Raw genomic sequence first — 18,571 nt, 5'->3', positions numbered from 1 at the left:
AGTGACAAATGCTTTCATAATTAAGTTGACTGGAATGTCAGAAGCAACGTCTATAATAAACCAGTACGACGTGAGAAACCAGCCAAAGAAGCCTTCTCAAGGATTCCTGCAACTGCTGCAGTTTCGTCTTCTCCCTCCTTTCCCTGTCTGTTCCCCTAGTCTTCACCCAGTCGATGCTCCTCACCCCCCCAGACATATAAACTCACGTCACCACGTAGGAGAGCGTTAGGTTCACTGGGGTGACACAGACCCCAAAATCAAGAAATCAGACTTGTTCGTGAGTCCAGCTTTCAGAGGCACGCTGCTCTCAGAGTTGTTTGCTATGTGGGAGACAAACACAGCCTTTCTTTTCACTTCAGGTGTTTCCTGCTCAGGCTGCTGGGTGCAGTGAAACTCACTCTGAAGCTCCTGACTTTCCACAGACAATACACACAGAAGGGAGATGTCAGAATTTCTATTCTAGGAACCTTTCCCAAGCTCTGCTGCTGTTTTCTTCTTTATTTTCTGAATTAAAAAGTGTAATGAACCTTCTTTAAAAGCACGCTTGTCCAGCTTCCACTGCTCCTTTTTTTTTTTTACTCTTCAGCTGTTTAATATCATCTTAGAAGACTTTTTGACTTACCTTTCACCATACTTTTACTACGTTTTTTGTTTGTGGCATTTCAACAGACTTCCTTTTCTAATTCCTAATACTGTCTTACATCAGAAAATCTCAGTGGAAGAATTTTTTCATCAAATATTTTAAAATATGCAAGTCCAGGAATACAAAGCTGTCTATGATTTCAATTTCAGCTTCATTTTGCTGAGAAAATATTGAAACCTTTGCTTCTGAGTCTTTTTGTTTAAATTGCTTCTTTTAAAATACCTGCAATTTTCTTAGAACTTTTAAAGATTACAGAATCCCCAATTATAAAATAATCCCATTATAAAATGTATTATTCCATATACAGAACTTATGATCTTTCTATACTGTTCTTTTCCAAGACAAAGCAAAATAATACACTTCAATTATCAAATACCCCTCCCTTTTCCACTTCCCGTAAAAGCTTTTTCCTAAACAGATCAATATTTCAAGCTCTGTATTTCCCACTTACTTTGTCATACATTCATTCATTCATGTGGTCCCTCCCTCCCAGCACCACAAGTCCCTCTGTACATATACAACTGAATTTTGTGGTTTGTCAGCTGATTCACTTCCCAGGTGTCATTGGCGCACTGACTAGAAAGTCTAAATATCCCACATGCATTTAGACCTCTAAACGTAGATACATGTCTTAATATTAAACCGGATCTCACCCCAGGGGCTTGTGCATATATGTTTAATGCTGTTTGAGCTGCCATTTGGGCAGTTAGTAGCGACACCCTCTAGAGCTAGCAAATATGACACAGGAATCATATGGGACTGTTTCCACCCGGAGCAGCAGCCGGAGGCCATGCAGTAAACCCAGGGCACATCAGAGGTCACAGGGCACCTAGTGCAGGAGGCTGAGTCAAGTCCCTCGTCAATACCATCACTTGGGTCAATTCAGTCACCTACGCCTGTGCCTCTGGCCATTTAAAAGGGCCTAAGGTATGTCACCTGGCTTTCAGCTGCCACCACAGAAAAGTACAGATGTCCATAGGTATTCAGTCTTTTTAACCTCACAGCTGAGAAGCAGCCCATTACTCTGACATGTGGCAAAGCAAAGAAATAGAAGAGTTCACTGGTGCAACAATTCCTTCACAAACGGACTCACCCAAGGTAGCGTTGGAGATGCATTTTGCTTTCACTGGGAATGTTGACTAAATTACATAAAAATAAAAAAAACTTCCTGAAGGATTGGAGCAGCCTCCAGCTTCTTTTCTTAAAGAGTCTGATAACAATACAGCATCGATCTTGAGAGCTCAGAGCCCCAGTGTTGTGGTTATTACCTGAAACTTCTTTGTTCAGGACTGGTACAGACTGCATCCTTTCTACTATTGTATACGTTGGGCAGTCCAAGACAGTGACTGCACATGTGTTTAGCAATTATTCCCTATTCAGCAATGCTTTGTAATCTCTCAGTCTTTACACTGAATAAAACCATTGTGTCATTTTCAGATCCCCGTGTACACTATCAATTTATGTTTGCTGCAAAATGATCTGAACTTATATCCAGGGGAGATAAGTAAAACTGAAAAGCATTACCCTGCACAGAAGGGAGTGAGGTACTTTTTTGGATGGCATAGATGTTTCCATTATAATTCATTAACTTCTGCAAAGAGGGTTTTCAGCTGTGAAGGGAATACATATTCTGTCTGCTGAGGCCCTAATTTCATCTGTGTACACATAAATATCTAATGTTTGCATGCATGCATGTGTACTTACATATTCATGCCTCTGAGTATATATAAAAACATATATTTGGATGTTTAAAAAGCAGCACATAACTGGATATAAGTACATAGACAGTGAATTTAGTATTTGATCATGAAATACTTAAAGCTTTAACAAACACCATTAGCAACTGCCTCAGATCTCAGGTTTTATTGCAATGAGTAAAATTGTGTTTTACACACAGTTAAGGACAAAAGCCTCACATTGTGCACCCCAGTATTTCAGATGTCATAACATAAAAGAAAAAAAAAACACAACAAAAAGTCAAAAACATCTTCTTTATAAAGTGAACATATTGTGATCTAATGCTTTGACTGACTGAGGAAAGAGGAAATAGGTGACTGATGATTTTTAAGACTTGGAGTTAATAATACTGACAATCACTAGAGAGGAAATGACATCGTAAAATGCATGGCCAAATTGCAGCAAAGCTGTGATACAACCTAGTATTAATAATAGACTGAATTTTATTTCACAGACCCATTGATATGAGAAGAGGTAATAACAGAAAAAGCAAATACTAACACCATGACTTGATGATGGGGGTCAAATTCCAAGGGATAGCTGGTAAACCAGTTTTTGCAGAAATATATACATGAGCCAAAACAGAGCCAAACTTACGTTTTGCTTACATTTCCAGTGGGTTATCCTTGGCTAGCAACCAGACTCTCACTCAGCTGCTTACTGATTCCCCTTCCCTCTTTGGCAGAACAACAGGGAATAAATAGGAAGAGAAATGAGAAAGTTCAGGGGTCAAGATAAAGACAGTGAGTTTGTTTACCAATCACTGCCATGGGCAAAACAGACTCGATTTGGGGAAAATGAATACATCGCAAATTAAAATAAATATTTAATTATTGATTCAGGTAACATGAAACAAAAACGGGGAGGTTGCAGCCAGTAGACATTGGTTTCTCTCTGCTGCCACTTCCTCAACACACTTTTCCTCTGCTCCGATGTGGGCTCTCCATAGGCTGCAATGTGCATCTGCTCTGGTGCGGATCCTCCCAAGGGCAGCAGGGAATACCTGCTCCTCCTTTTCTTCCTCCAATCTTGGCCTTGGTGTTCATTCTGCTGTTTCTCACTCTTTTTGTTTCCTCCTGCTCTGCCTGTGAAGAGCATTTGGCCTCATAAAGCAGCCAGCCCCCCCGCACCCCTGACCCTTTTTGTCAGCACCTCACCAGCTACAATCAACACAGATTTTTTTAAGGACCTGTTCTTAATTAGCTACCTCCTATCAGTAATAAATTGTTGACAGCCTTTTCTTTTACCATGGCCTCTAAATTCTGCATTTTTAAGTTATCAGACTTGCTAATTGTAACTTTTCTCAGATACTATGAACCCACTACAATATTTATATGCTCATGCTAAAATAACCAATATCACTGTCTTTTAGTAATTGATAATTTACTCTGACAACAGAAATTTTACGGATAGATAGACAGATACGGAAGAAAAAATATCTATTAGAGGAACTGAAACACACTATATGACCTCTGTAAGACATTTGTTTTGGAGAAAATATGGCAGTAGCACCATTGCACCACTCTAAAACTAAGTTTTGGTTTTTTTATTGTGTGATGAGGAAGTGGCAGCAGGGAGAAACCACTGTCTACTGGCTGCAACTTCCCCATATTTGATTCCCATTACCTGAATCAATAATTAATAAAAATTAATTTTTTTTTAAATCTAGTTTAAAGAGTTCACCCTATTCTGTTCAGCATCCATGATGCATTAGCACTGCCACTAGCATGAATGGGTACTAGCATAATATTTTAATGTTGTAGTGGAATATTTCTGTTGAAAATTATGATTAGTACTTATTCCTGTTCAGATCAAAGATAACTACTGAGTGCAAAGAAATCCAGTGGGTGACAGCTTCTCCTACATGAGCCGTCACTGCAGAAGCACAGCTCAGTACACTTCATTGGTTAGGGGCTTGCTTTATCATTTGTGAAATAGTCATCAGCAATTCAGGAAAACAAGATTTATTATTAGCTGCTTTTGTGGTCTACTTACAATTACAGTATGTGAATATGGAATGATCTATAGGAATAATTTTTTTAAAGAAAACATTGAAGAATTCTTATTAAGGGTTATAATAATTAATCACAACTGCAGATGTTACATTTAAACTTTCAGGTTTTGTCCATTCTCATTTGCAAATGCCAACCCACTCAGGATTCAGTGAGGTAATACAGTACTCCTCTTAACCATTAAAAATTACATAAGAAATGTAGGGGGGGAAATCTCAGTATGTAATTATTCTTTCTAGAAAGTGTTTTCATAAGTGCATAAGTTTGACTTAAGTAATTTTGTTATAAAAGAAAGGGCATAGCTCTGGAGAGTATCACACAGTCATCATAATAAAATATCTTCATAACTAGTGGAATTTGGATTACCAACTAAATGCAAAATATTAGCACAGAAGCTATTGCTACCTGTCTGCTGTTTCTAATTATTTGGGTTATGTAGACCCAGGTTCATGGGGGCCTCATGTGTGTTGTAGAAGCTGTTCCTTTCTGCATAAATTATAGTATAACTTGCTTTAGTTAGAAGCAGATTAGGCTCACCTGTGTAATGGTGACAATAACTGATATAAAGGCAACTAACTTACACCAACTTCCAAATCATTTTGCTTCTGAGCTTTGCCTTGATGTCTTCTCACTACCACTGATAAATACTCTAAAAAGTGGAGGTTTTTTTGAAATAAAAGTTTCTCAGTAAATTGGTACAGACGGCTCTATCAGAACCTAATTATGACTGTGGAGCCAGAAAATAGATTGCATTTCCCATACATTATTAATGCTCTTCAAATGCTCATTTGTCATGTTCAAGGTTATGTAGAGCTGACATTCAAGGAACCCAAACTCCTTGCTAAACTCATTTCGACAATCCAAGTCCTTTATAACACCATCTTCTTAAGCTCTCGGATAATATTAAAATTATAACACCATTCTCATGGGATTGTACAGAAAACATAAAGTTGTAAGGAATTATTGATGATGAAAATTAATTAAGTTCAGTACCATAAGAAATAATTTCATTAACAGGCTTTCACTTATATAATAGTTAAGCAAATGTATGTATAAAGAATTAATTTTGTAGGACCAGCTAATGTTTAGTACATGTATGTGTAAGCAGTTAGGCACATTAAGACCTGTAACTAATACAGAGGCACATGACTAGAAGGTGATACAAAATATTATTAGTAAATCCACATCGATTCTGAACATTTTTAATAGAAGACATCACAGTTCAAGTGGTAACCATAAAATATACATGTGATTTTTACCACTAGAAGTACAGGGGACATTTTATAAAAATCTAAAACCAGATTGTACCCACTTACTTACTCTGAGTACTCCTAAAGAAGTAAGATAAACTTTGTAAGAGTAAAATAAGTCTTAGGCTTTCAGCATCTTGCTATTTATTCTAACACTCAAAAAAATAACTTTGAAAACAGAAGTCAAATGAAATTATGTGAAATTGTCATACTCTCCAGCTTCCACTTAGTTTGGTGATGCATCAAACAATATTGGAGAAGTCTGTGATGTTTCAGGCTTTTTATTATATCTTGGTATTTCAGTACAGAAAGGTACTCTGCTTTATTTTAGCCTAAGTAAACACCAATTCCATTAGGAAAAAGTGTGCATTCACAGTTATCTGTGACAAAAGATGAGAAAAAATGTATTATGAATGCAGTAGATACCTAAACATCTGAAAAGTATAAAGCTTCTCCCATTCTATTCACCACTGTTTATACTTGCTGAAGCTATAAACCACTTGTTAGAAGAAAAACCATATAGCAAATTAGATACTGGCACATAGCTGTTGGTCACTTACCACAGAGTTATCCCAAGAACAGCTACTTAAACTTTTATAGTATCTTATCATGCCGAGACATCTTATGGTACTTTACAATATTACATTAAAATTGAAGGCTAATCCATTTTGCGGATTTACTGTTCAGATAAAATGAGATAAAATCCCAGGGACCAAATTAAACATGTGTGCAACTTCTGTCATCTCTCTACAGTTACACAGTTGATAACTACTCCACTGAAAATCAGTATGTCTTATATTTAGATCTAAAAAAGGCACTTGCAAGGTAGGGCAAATTTTAAAAAGCAAAAAAAGCTATTTATGGGCCTCTTTTTTCCAGTAATCCCTTTGCTATTATTTCAGATACTTGGATTTGAGTAGGAGCTTATTATTATTATTCTCTCATATCATGATTCTCCATCTTCTTGATCTTGCTGAGAAGCTGCTACTCTTCCAATATGTGCGTGTGTTTGAAGGAGACACTATGCCATCATGTTTTGCTGATCTAAATATGATGTGGAAATAAACAATATTACAACTTGCTCATGATATTGAGAAGGAGTTTGCTAAGAAGAATTAAACCTCTGCTTAAACAAAATACCCTGAACAGTCAGAAAACATGAATCTGAATCAACACATTTGTTTTATTTTTGCAAACTTCTATTTAGAATAGAGTCTGGAAAACTTTAAGTAAAGATAATACTTTGGTTCTCATGTCAGTAGACAAAATTAAATAAATAAAATAAAAAGGAATTTTAAAAAGGAAACATGCTCAGTTATCATACCAAGTAACCACAAAAGCTAGAGGACAGTTATAGACAGGAAAGAAACCACTTACAATGATGAATGTGACCAGAGAACTAGAACTAAACTTGATACCAAAAAACATAGGAGCCGAAGATGTTCAGTCTGCGTAACACAGAGAACAAATTGCAGTCTTAATTTTAGGTGTTTAAATAAGTGCTGAAATACACAGTTGAGTAGGAAAACGTGACTATTAGAAATCTTCAGAGGAATGTCGAGCACATCTACGTGGACACCACTAGCTCTATCCCTAAGGTTAGCGATTGTATGACATGACCTTTTGGACTCAAGTAAGTGAGTAATTCTTGTCAAGGAATTGCACAGGTCTGCTTCAGCTTCTGAAGGACTGCCTCCTCCTTGGTTTCAGTTGCGATCTGACTAACTTGATAGTCTGAGCTTTCTAGTATCTGTGGCATAAAATGCAGTGAACAGTCAGTGTGAGAGACTGAAAGAGTTAATGTCTCAAATATTGTGGTGGAGCAAGTTCTGCCTAAGGGTGAATTCTGCAGAACAACGAACCTCCCCCCAACTCCCCCCCCAACGCCCCCCCCCCTCCACCCTAGCAAGGAACCCCAGGGGAAAAGAAGCTGATCAGCACCCATCAGCAGCAGGATGGGGAGGGTGCGCAGCTCCCTGGTCCAATTGTGCTGTTCTGATACTGCTGAGCCGGGCAGCTCACCGTCCATGGCCAAAGATCGAACAACCATCATGTCTGCAGGGAAGGGGAAGTTACTCCCCAAACGACTCCCAGGCCCACCCCGTAAAGCCCACCGACCCATTTCTCAAAGGTTCTGAAAGCACAAACCGCACATGGCACCTAATTAGCCTAATGAATTTGAGTGCCCACCTGAAGGAGGGGCAAGGAGATGTTAAAAGGGTGCGAACTGAAGCCCCGCGTGTGCGGGTCCTCTGGAACTGGACCCCTTGGCTGACTGGACCAATGCTGGACCCAGGGCTGGTGAAATCCTTCTCTTTTCCTCTCTCTTTTTTTTTTCCTTTTTTCCATAAACCCTACACTTCATCCCTTTAGACATAAACCGTTGACCAAGTCTGGGACTAGGAGAGGATCCAGCTGCCCCCAGGTTCCCCTCTGAGAAGGAGTCTAGAAAACAAGGGTGTCCACTCTGAACCTTGTGACTCAATGGGAGGGCTCTCCTTATTCTCTTCCCTAAACTGATCCCCAAATAAGCAAGGCTTGTAGTATATGTTTGGTGATGCATGGTTAGCACCTGTTACACAGTCTACTGATGTAGTTTCATGCCAGTTCTTGTTGTGAGCATACCAATACATGTTGTGAGCACACCAGTTCTTATTGTGAGAGAACAAAAGTTGAGTTTTGTGAGTTCAAGGATCCTTGGTGTCATTTCATCTCAATCCTGACCTGGGAATCAGCAAACCTGAGTTGTCATCCTGAGAAATTGGGACGTGACAGTTAGTACCTGTGCTCAGTCTTGACACCATTCATAAAATTCTAAGGCTCTATTTTATCTTTCTTTAGTTACTGATTTTCTGCACTCAAGAGCTCTGGACTATTTGCATTCTTTGTCATCTTTATGCCACTCCATACTGTCAAACCTCCTTGTTGCTGTTTCTGATTTTTTTTTTTAAACTCTATACAACCTTTTTGAGATGAGAGACCCAGAAGTGAAAGCAATATTCAAGATGTGGCTGAATCATACATTTATTCAGTGAAAGAATTATTTTCCTCTGTAATCCCAACATCTGGTTAGCTTTTCTGCTTACTGCTGAACGTTGAGCTTATGTTTTTGCAGAACTAAATGTCATAACCCAAGATCCTGCTTCTGATCGAGAACACTCAATTCAGAGGCAATTGTTTTGTTAAGTTTTGACTTCCCTCGTGCATATTTGTGTACTGTGATTCTGTGTGTGTACAGATGAATGTATGTGAATCACATCACATTTATCTACATTGATTTTAATCTGAAAATTTATTTCCTTTTTTTCCTTTTGAACCTTCCTAGTAAAATAAATGTGGTATTCTATAGCTGATAGAGCTATATAGTTTCCCTATGTACTCCAGTTTTTGGTTGAAGAACTAGAAAGTAATGGACAAATTCCATTTTGCGTTAAAATGAATAAATTTAATTGAATTTTTGTTGGTTCTTTCAATCTCTGTCTTCTGGCACAAGAGGTGATCCATATGTCTTCCTCCTCTTCCTGGACTGAGGCAAATCCTACATTCAGTCTTTGGTGAAAGCATTAAAGTCTGCACTGTCACCCAGCTTTTTTTTTTTTTTTTTTAATTATTTGCCATTAGTTAATGTCATTATCAAACTCCTAAAAGTACAGATGTTAGTATTTAATGCAGATACTTAGAAAGACTAACAAATTTTCAGGAACTTTCAGCATAATCACACTCTCTTCAGTAACGTACTTTTCAGATAGGTGCTGTCAACTGCACAATTCTAGTACTAAGTTTGTGTCATTGTGTCAGATTCTCTACAGATAGATCACACTTCCTTCCTCTAGCCAAAATAAATCATCCATTACAAGATCTATCAACATAAAATGTTTGTGAAAACTGTAAGCATCAAAAAGCAAAAGGGTATTCCAGTACTTAATTGTAACCCATGGTTATCTGCCTGCTCTGATAGTATCAGGGAATGTCAAAATACAATATGAATTTGACACATATTTACTGTAAGTTTCCTTAAAGGATATTTGCAGCATGATAACATATAAATTATCTTATTTTATAAACAGAATAGTCTATGTCCCAACTTCCACTTGGAAAACAAATACGCTATGTCATCAGCACAAACAATCCCAGACTGAAAAAACAGGCACAAACTAAAGTATCTTTGCTATCCACAGGTAGCAAAATAACCTCAACACACTGTGAAAATGGGTCAAAAATGCAGAAGGATCATAAAGACCTTCTGAAAACAATAGTCTGAAAACAAACAGGGAAAATGTGCTCACACCAAAATTTGCTAAATTGTTGTCTCCCTAGGAATTTATGTATTATTTGAAGACTCTCAAACCAGGCCAGTGTGTTAAACAGTGTCCATCCAAAACCAATAATACACTCAGTTCCAATGCTGAGGTCTTCAGCTTATAGTTTGAGGGCCATGAAGCCAGCTGGGTGTGTTCTTGTGTAATCTCCAGGATGCTTACCAAACGTCGGCGGTCACATAATGGATGTGTTTTGGGGTGGGAAAGTGAGGGGGAATGCAGCCTTATCTGAGGCTTTTGTAACAGAGAAACATGGACCCCTGCGGTCACCATATGCCGCAGATTTTCTCTGTGTCTGTTCCACTGAAAACATAACCAAAAACAGCTAATAAAGACTGAGTGATATCAGATTTTGTCCTAAGATGCAGGTATTGACCTAGTTCCAAAAGGAAAGTGAAGTAACAGCTTTCACATAATGAATGCACCGGTGCATAATTTAAAACATATCTATATTATATTTTAGCTTCCATTTTATATACCATATTTCAATGCATTATTTAATTATACACAATAAATATAGCAAATAAGGAGTAGATTATTAAATTAATAAATAATGCAGTAGATTTGGTACGAATCCTTTAGAAACATAATATTCAGAAATAAATCAGTGTGCCTTAAGATATTTGTTCTTTGAGGAATTCATTTTTGGAATACATTTGGGTTACATATTGAAACCTTTTCAGTACCATTTCTGTCCTTGACTACAGGATGTATTCCAGTCTGTATCACAAATAAGGTGAAAAACATTTTGTACAGCTGAGTTAAAAATCACCTTTCTCAGTTTCAGGGACATCCCCAAGTTTCAGTATTATTCTGTAGTAGAAATAGATCCATCTCTATTTGGATACTGCTGAAGATTTTTTGGTGACCAAATTTTAGTGACATATTCCCTCTTCTCCTCGCAGTTTTTGGTGATAAATCATTGCGGCTGAATTTTCTGTCATGCATTGTTTGGTATAAGTTAATATTGTTCATGCAGCCTGCCCTCATAATTTGAAAAGCAGGAAGGAATCATGGGTTTCTTTGAAGTTGTGCCTTCTTCACCTTTTTCTACAAATCATTTCCTCATACAACTACAGTATTTAATACTAATTTAATTTAGCATGATATGCTGCCATGTAATGTTTAAGTTGTATGAATATTTAAGAAACATAAAAGAGACTCACAGTGACATGGGGATGACTGGCAAAACAAAGAATATCAAAGAAGTAGTTGATGAATTATTTTACTATTTTACACTGACTGCTTTCTTCTCAGCTGGGAAGATGATATGAAGTTGTAATGCCTTCTCCCTTTTACACATTCCTGACTTCCTTAGCAGGAGGACCATGGCTGTGGAACTCAGATCCTTGCAAGTATCTGCCAATAGCATACACCTAATTTACTACATTTTTATATACATATGTACATGTATGCACAGAGACACACATATTTCAGCCTCAAGAAGTTAGCAGAAGTTAGCATGCTTCAAGGGTTTTTAAGGACTTTAGAACGATGTCTTGCCACCGAACTTTAACATGAGTGAATAGTGAGGAAATGGAAAAAGACTCACAAACACTGGCAGAAAGGGAGGACTGGAGTACTATGATGTAAGGTAGTAATTTCATCCAACCTTTTCGCACTCTGATTTTCTTGACTTCAAGAGCTGTTCAGCTGGACTAAGACCACTGACTTCTAACTTGAAGGGCTACATTGCAATAAATATCCTTGCCTTTCCAGATTCCCCAGGCCATTTAGAAGATTAAAGTTCTCCTTGTGAAGCAGTTGAAAGAAAGATCCTTGCTTTCATTTCAATGTATATGTGGAATGAAGACCAGATTGAAGTGGGCCATCGTGTCGGATATACATATGTGTAGGGCTTTGCTGGTTATCTTAAAATATAGCTGTTCCTTAAAACAATGAATAATGAGTGAAAAGGTGGTGAGTACAGAAGGCTGTCAAGTGCACATGAGGAAAGAAAATGGGACAGCAAAGCGAGAGGCGAAGTGGAAGTATTCCAATATACAATATTCCAAATGAATGAGTCAATCATTTCTGAAAAGGATTACTGGTCTTGATTCTGATGCTGTATTTATTGGTTAGATTGTTCTTCATTTGCTTAAGTGCAAGTGAAACATCACAGTCATTATCCATCTAAATAAGGTCTCCATGAGATTTTCATACTATCTGTCACTTTATAACTCTTGCAGTAGAATCTATTTCAATAACAGCATTGCTTTTATTACTTGGCTATGTATGTGACTCCTGTTACACTGAACATTAGTTAAATTAAGTGCCTTTTATTTAATATCTTATGTGCATAGGATTTTTTTGCTTCTGGTGAGTTTTATAGCTTCTATAGATTGTCATAGTGTAATATGAATTAAACTTGATAGAAAAGATAGAATCCATGATTCTATGATTCTAAGTGGTTTGAATAACTCAATCAGCAATTTTCTCAGTGCTTTCTGTCTACTAAGAAGGAAGTTTTTAAACAACTGAATTATTTGAATAATACTAAGAAGCATGAAGAACAATTAATCATGCAAGGGTTTTTTTTCTTTCAACTTCATTATTGTAATCTTATCATGACTTTTCTTGTCACATGCCACCAGTGCTGATTGATGTGACTATGTGTGACAAAACAGCTGAAGAAGGTATTATCTAATTTTTCTGTGAACCCTTTGGCCCTGAACAGAGGTAAATCTAAAGATTATCTTGGAGTAACTTAGAAACCTAGAGAAAGTTATTTATTTCCCTGAAAGATGAGACGTTATAGGAAGTTTTCAAACATGTTCTGTTCCATTCCAGCAAAGATCAAGGCATCTGAGAAAAGCCTCACATAAACCAGTTTCTTCCTCCACTATCCATAGTAGAATAAAAAATGACCCCTTATCTCCTGCTTCAGGTTATCAATACACTTAATTTTCCAGTTAAACAAGTATAGATGTCAATTTAATGCTGTAAAATAAACACAGTGTAAACCACTTTAATATACTGCTACCATAACAAATACATTAGTGCTAGAGTTCATGGTAAGTGTTAACTTAAAGGGGAAAGAATTTCTCCCCTTCAAGAAAGTTGAATATGGTAATACAAAAAGTCATATTTGCAGAACCTGATGTAAGAGTCTGTCATAAAAAATATTTCTTTCCTGTCCCCTCATGTCCTCTGCCTGATTCTGCGAAATGCAAAGTGCACTAAAATCACTAGAATACTGAAAGTAGGCTGATTCTGCTAGGCAAAAAGGATAGTACCTGCTTATCTGAAAGACTGAGTGAGATCTGATGGGTTATATAATGAGCCATGTTAAATACTGGCTTTACTGTATTAAAGTAATTTTATCATCTGCTACAATTCTTTTTCCCTGCCCACAAATAAAATTCATTCATTTCAGTCTTAATATGTGCTTCTCAAGCACAAGCCAGACCCCAATAAACTGCTTAGTGGCTTGTTTGCTCACTTTCTAGCTTTCTTGCTTAATTTATGATTAACTTTTTTAGAAATATTTCTTAAATGATATAAGCTTGAACAAATACTTAGTCTTTGTGTCCAAAAATGAACACCCACATTCTTATATTTTGGCATTCTGATCCCCTAAATTACTGAATACATGCATCTCCCAGGTATTCAATATGAATAATTTAATGTATATTTGCTATCCTGTGAATCATCATGACAAAGAACAACCTCAAGTACTCACTGAATGGTGTGTAGCCATTAGGGAATGGTAATTAATTTCTTTCATGAAGTAATCTGGTACCAATGTGATAACAAAGCAAAACAAAATACCTTTTGTTTTGTTGTTGATTTGCTGTGTGTTTTTTTCTTTTAAATTTCAAACAATATGCCAATTCTTTTATCTTTATTATGTCTGACAGATTTTGAGCCACTTCAATTTTTCTACTATATTTAGGAGTTTATTCTAAAGGAAAAATTGGAAAATTATGATCCTTTTTGCCCTATTTTAGTTTCCTGGAGCCTAAGCATTGCTGATAACCCTTAGTTTTTTTTACAGACCTGTGATTTTCTAAACACTCTGGCAAGCGTATCTTTTTATGTATGTTGGTGAAAGTCTAAAACCTTACCATTCCAGTGCACCCTATAAATCTCCCTTTCACATCCCACTATTCTCTATTTTTGTTCCCTGCTAACTATCCCAGTCCCTACTATCCATGGTCTGACCTTTTCACTTTTCTGAATTGGTATGTTTAATTCAGTGTTCAAGACTCAGTGGTGCTGATTCCCGTATTTACTCTATCTTGTCCAGTCCTTTACATTTTGTTTTCTCCTATGGGATTTTTTTTAGCATAAAGCCATAGAATGCAACTCTATGCACATTTCATGTAAGTAAGTACAGGTTTAGCTTGCCTAATAGTTCTTTAGAATATATGAAACAAAGTTTAATGTTTGGCATATTTTAGGAGAGCACTTTGTAGCTAAAATATACTCAGGAGATTGCTATTTAAATGACAAGATAACTGCTTATTAAATGATGTATCTATTTTAAGACCAGAAGATTGGTGACTTTTTTTTTTTTTAACTTCTCTGGAAACTTAAAGTGGTAGTTTTCTCCCTTCATAATTCAGGCATTTTTTTTTCCTATGGAATCAATATGAAAATAGCAACATTTTTCTGGATTAAAAGCTCACCACTGCTTTAGTGAAAATTTTATTTCTTTGCTTGAGTAATTTCTCTGACCTTCTTTCTATTCCATTTTTTATTTATATAGAATAAGACATTTGTTATTTCTCAATTTAAATTGCTTTTTATCCATGCAGGACAAATTAAAATGGAACTCTTAAGGGAATCATATCATCTTGATTACCATACTAAAATAGAGGCAGGTTCCACCACTATTGCTCACTGACCTGTGTCTACGAGTTCTTATTTCAAATTCCAGCCCTGTAAGTGACTTTGGGCTACTTAGTTAACCTCTGTGTACTTGGCTTTCTCCCTCTGAAAATTATTTATAATATTTTTTTGAGCTTTGCAAAAGATCTGGTTTGTTTTGTAAACACAAACCAACTCTAAACTATGCTTATGATTAAAATCATATGACATGAAGATCTCATGTAATCATGTTACTATTTCTTGAACTATTGTGATTTTTCATAAAAAGTGAATGAAAGGGGCAAACAATTGTAAGAGTTCTACCTTTAGGCTGCAGGTCCAGAAAGACTGTGAAGGCTACCATGAGCACTGGGGGTTGCCTGGGCATATGCATGTATACAAATGTTCACTTACAACAAAGGGGTCTGGAGAGGCTTACTTCTAAAATAAATACCTCAAGCTAGCATTGTGATTTTTCTCTTACTCTTTCAACTACAGAGCCATCCTGAGCAAATGCTCATTTCACTTCTTTTTTCACCTTCCTTATTGGTATTTCAGCTTATTTCTCCTTAGTTGGCTGAATTATTTTAACTTAGTGGTACAAAGACTATCTGTATTCCAACCTTTACTTAACTATGTGAGCCATTAGAGTGAGAGCTGGTTGAATGTCTCACAAGATGTACAACTATTGATTGTGTATCTGTGCCTGTGCTTAATTTTCTAAAAATATCAGCATCAAGGGAGCTGTGAACAACTTAGACACCCTTTATCTCTTTGTTTATTTGTTATTTTTGAAGATATATATGTGCTCTTTGGCCATTAAGTTTTCATTCCATTCTTTAATACAGCAGAGGATAGAACTCATTAATCATACGCCAGGCTGGGGAACTATAGTTATAACTCTCAAGTTTCAGAGCAGTAAACAGAAAATGTTATCTTTAATCTAGAAACAGATTTAGTCAGTCAATGAAAAGCTATCTTCATTGTTTTCCATTAAATATCACTCTCTGCTTTTGATTCAGTAACTGATCTGATAGTTGCTGTTTCTATAGAAAACTAAAATAATACAATTGTTACAGTATTCAATATGCTAAACATCAACTTAGTAGCTGAGATTTATATCGTGCAAATAAGAATGCTTATTATTTATTTAATTCAAACTATGATTGGTCTTGTATTAGAAAGTAGAAACAGAACTTTATCTATGTGTATTAACTGTACGTAAGTGGTCATGTTTTTAAGATTTTTAATATGATAAAGTAACGATTATGCATAATCAACTATGGTCAAATATAGTGTTGTGGTTTAACCCCAGCCAGCAACTAAGCACCACACAGCTGCTCACTCACTTCCCCCCACCCAGTGGGATGGGGGAGAGAATCGGGAGGAAAAAGGTAAAACTTGTGGGTTGAGATAAGAACAGTTTAATAGAACAGAAAGGAAGAAACTAATGATGATAATAATGACAATAATAAAATAACAATACTAATAAAAGGATTGGAATATACAAAAAAAGTGATGCACAATGCAATTGCTCACCAATTGCCAACTGATGCCCAGTTAGTTCCCGAGCAGTGATCCCCCCAGGCCAACTCCCCCCAGTTTATATACTGGGCATGTCCTGTACCATACATTGTTGTGCTCAGCAATAAAAACTGGGGGGGAAGTTTGCCAGGGCTGCTGTTGCTCAGGCACTGGCTGGGCATTGGCTGGCTGGTGGTGAGCAGCTGGGGCTTTGCATCACTTGTTTTTGTTAGTTACCTTTCGCTTTGAAGTGAGGGGGCTAAACCACAGCAAACTCTTTACATTCAGGGTATCTCTCTGGAAAAAAAAAAAAAAAAAAAATTGCTCAAGTTGGTAGGAGCATAGTTTATTTGTTTCACTGTTAGCAGTGTGAAAGAAGGAAGGAGGCCTAGTGACAACATGTGACTAGATCAGTCTATGCAATCTTAGACCAATTAACCTGTGGACAACCAGTTTTTGATGGTGAACAGAAAAAGTAATCCCCCCTCCTGCCAAGTAGTAATAACTTCTTCACAATTAGTAATCTATGTAAGTAATAACTCCTTAAAAAAAAGAATTTGAAGTCTCTGACTTATTCCAATGTACCTTGGTATAACTATTATATTTAAAGGCTTTCTGGTCAGAAATCATCTGTTTGTTGCATGATATGTTGTCAGACTACTGATGGACTAGTCTCTGACTTTTCAACTTAACATCATTCTCTAACTGTAACTTCTCAACCTTGTTTCTCATTACAAGGGATACAAACTAATTGTTTTAGGTGTCATAAACTAATAGTTTTCTTTCTCAAGGGCTGTCATGCCCTATCACCACATGATTTCTTACTTCTCTTTTACTTATGAAGTTAAGCCCAACATGTGATTGCTTTTATGAAGACATCTCAGTACCTTCAGATTCCAACATAACACTTTCTTACAAAGGAACTGCAATAACTGTTTATTCAGAATTAGAGACACTTACCCTCTAATTCACCATGTATAGTGATTGAACATTTGCAAAAATCCCCATTTACAAGAGACAGTAGAAATTGCATTGGAATGCTGCTGATGCTGAAACTAAGTTACATTTAAAATGGGGACAGGAAATCACTTTGTTTATGCTACAGTTTGGCTGGAAAGAAAACCCGCAGCTGGTGTGACCCTAAACTAGGAGCAGGCTGAGATTCCGCACCATGACTTTGATGTCAAACAGACTCTGTCTTTATATCTCTATAGCAAAGAGTGAATGAGGCAGGGCTAGTCTAATTATAGCTTTTGATATTTTCATGTGAAGTAAGTTAAACAGGCAAGGCTATAGGGTTGCTGGCTAAAATATGAAAGTCTCTGAAAAGTCTGTCTTTCATAATTCCTATTTATTGAGGAAACTCTTAACTAGTGATTATAAAATAGATCATTAGCCTTGGCTCCACTGTTACCAGATAGCAAATGGCACTGTGCGAAAATCTACCTCCCTCTGTGACTAGGAGAATGATACCTAATTTTTTGAAGGATAGATCTTGAATGTCACAGTAATCCTTACACTTATGACCTCCAGGTTGGAAATAAAAAGGCATCCTGAAAATGCTCTTCTTGGTATAAGATGCAGCAGATAATCTTAAACTTCATAGGCTGCTGTGAACAAATTGCCTGCATGTTTTTCTCTCTATTCCAGCTTACCATTGAATGTAAAGAATAATTTTTCAATGGGGTTGATGTTGGATATGTCAGAAATTCCCATCCAAGGAAAATCCAGACAGATGCATTATGTAATGATAAATAAATAAAAAACATTTCATCAGCAATAAAGTCAAAGCTTTCTCATTAGTAGGATTTAGACTCAGTATCAGTAACAGTACATCCTCAGCAGAGAATAATAACTAGTGAATCCAAGAATATTCAAAGCTAAATTCAAAATTTATTTTACCGATTTGGCTTTCCCAGAGTAAGTTGGCTATATCTCTATATGTGTGTATCTGTCTATCCATATGTATATCTACCTATCTATATACATATCTAAATATGTATGCATGCGATCAACACATGCAAGTGATTGCTTCTTCCTATCCAGTGAAAGAACAGAGATTTGTATTGTAATTTCAGGAAGGAACTCATTTATAACAGGAGGAGGAACTGCCACAGCAAGTGGCTAAGTAGGAGAGTAAGAATGATATTGGAATAGGAACAGTGAGCAACAGCTTAAGGAGGTGGGGTTTTTTTGAACATATCAAGACAATTTCAAGACACCTTTTCTGCTAGGAAGGAGAAAACACTAGCATCTCCAAATGTCCAGTGCATG

The sequence above is a fragment of the Buteo buteo genome, chromosome 15 (genome assembly GCF_964188355.1).
Source record: "Buteo buteo chromosome 15, bButBut1.hap1.1, whole genome shotgun sequence".
Taxonomy (NCBI): Eukaryota; Metazoa; Chordata; class Aves; order Accipitriformes; family Accipitridae; genus Buteo; species Buteo buteo.
This window is presented reverse-complemented; position numbering follows the sequence as displayed.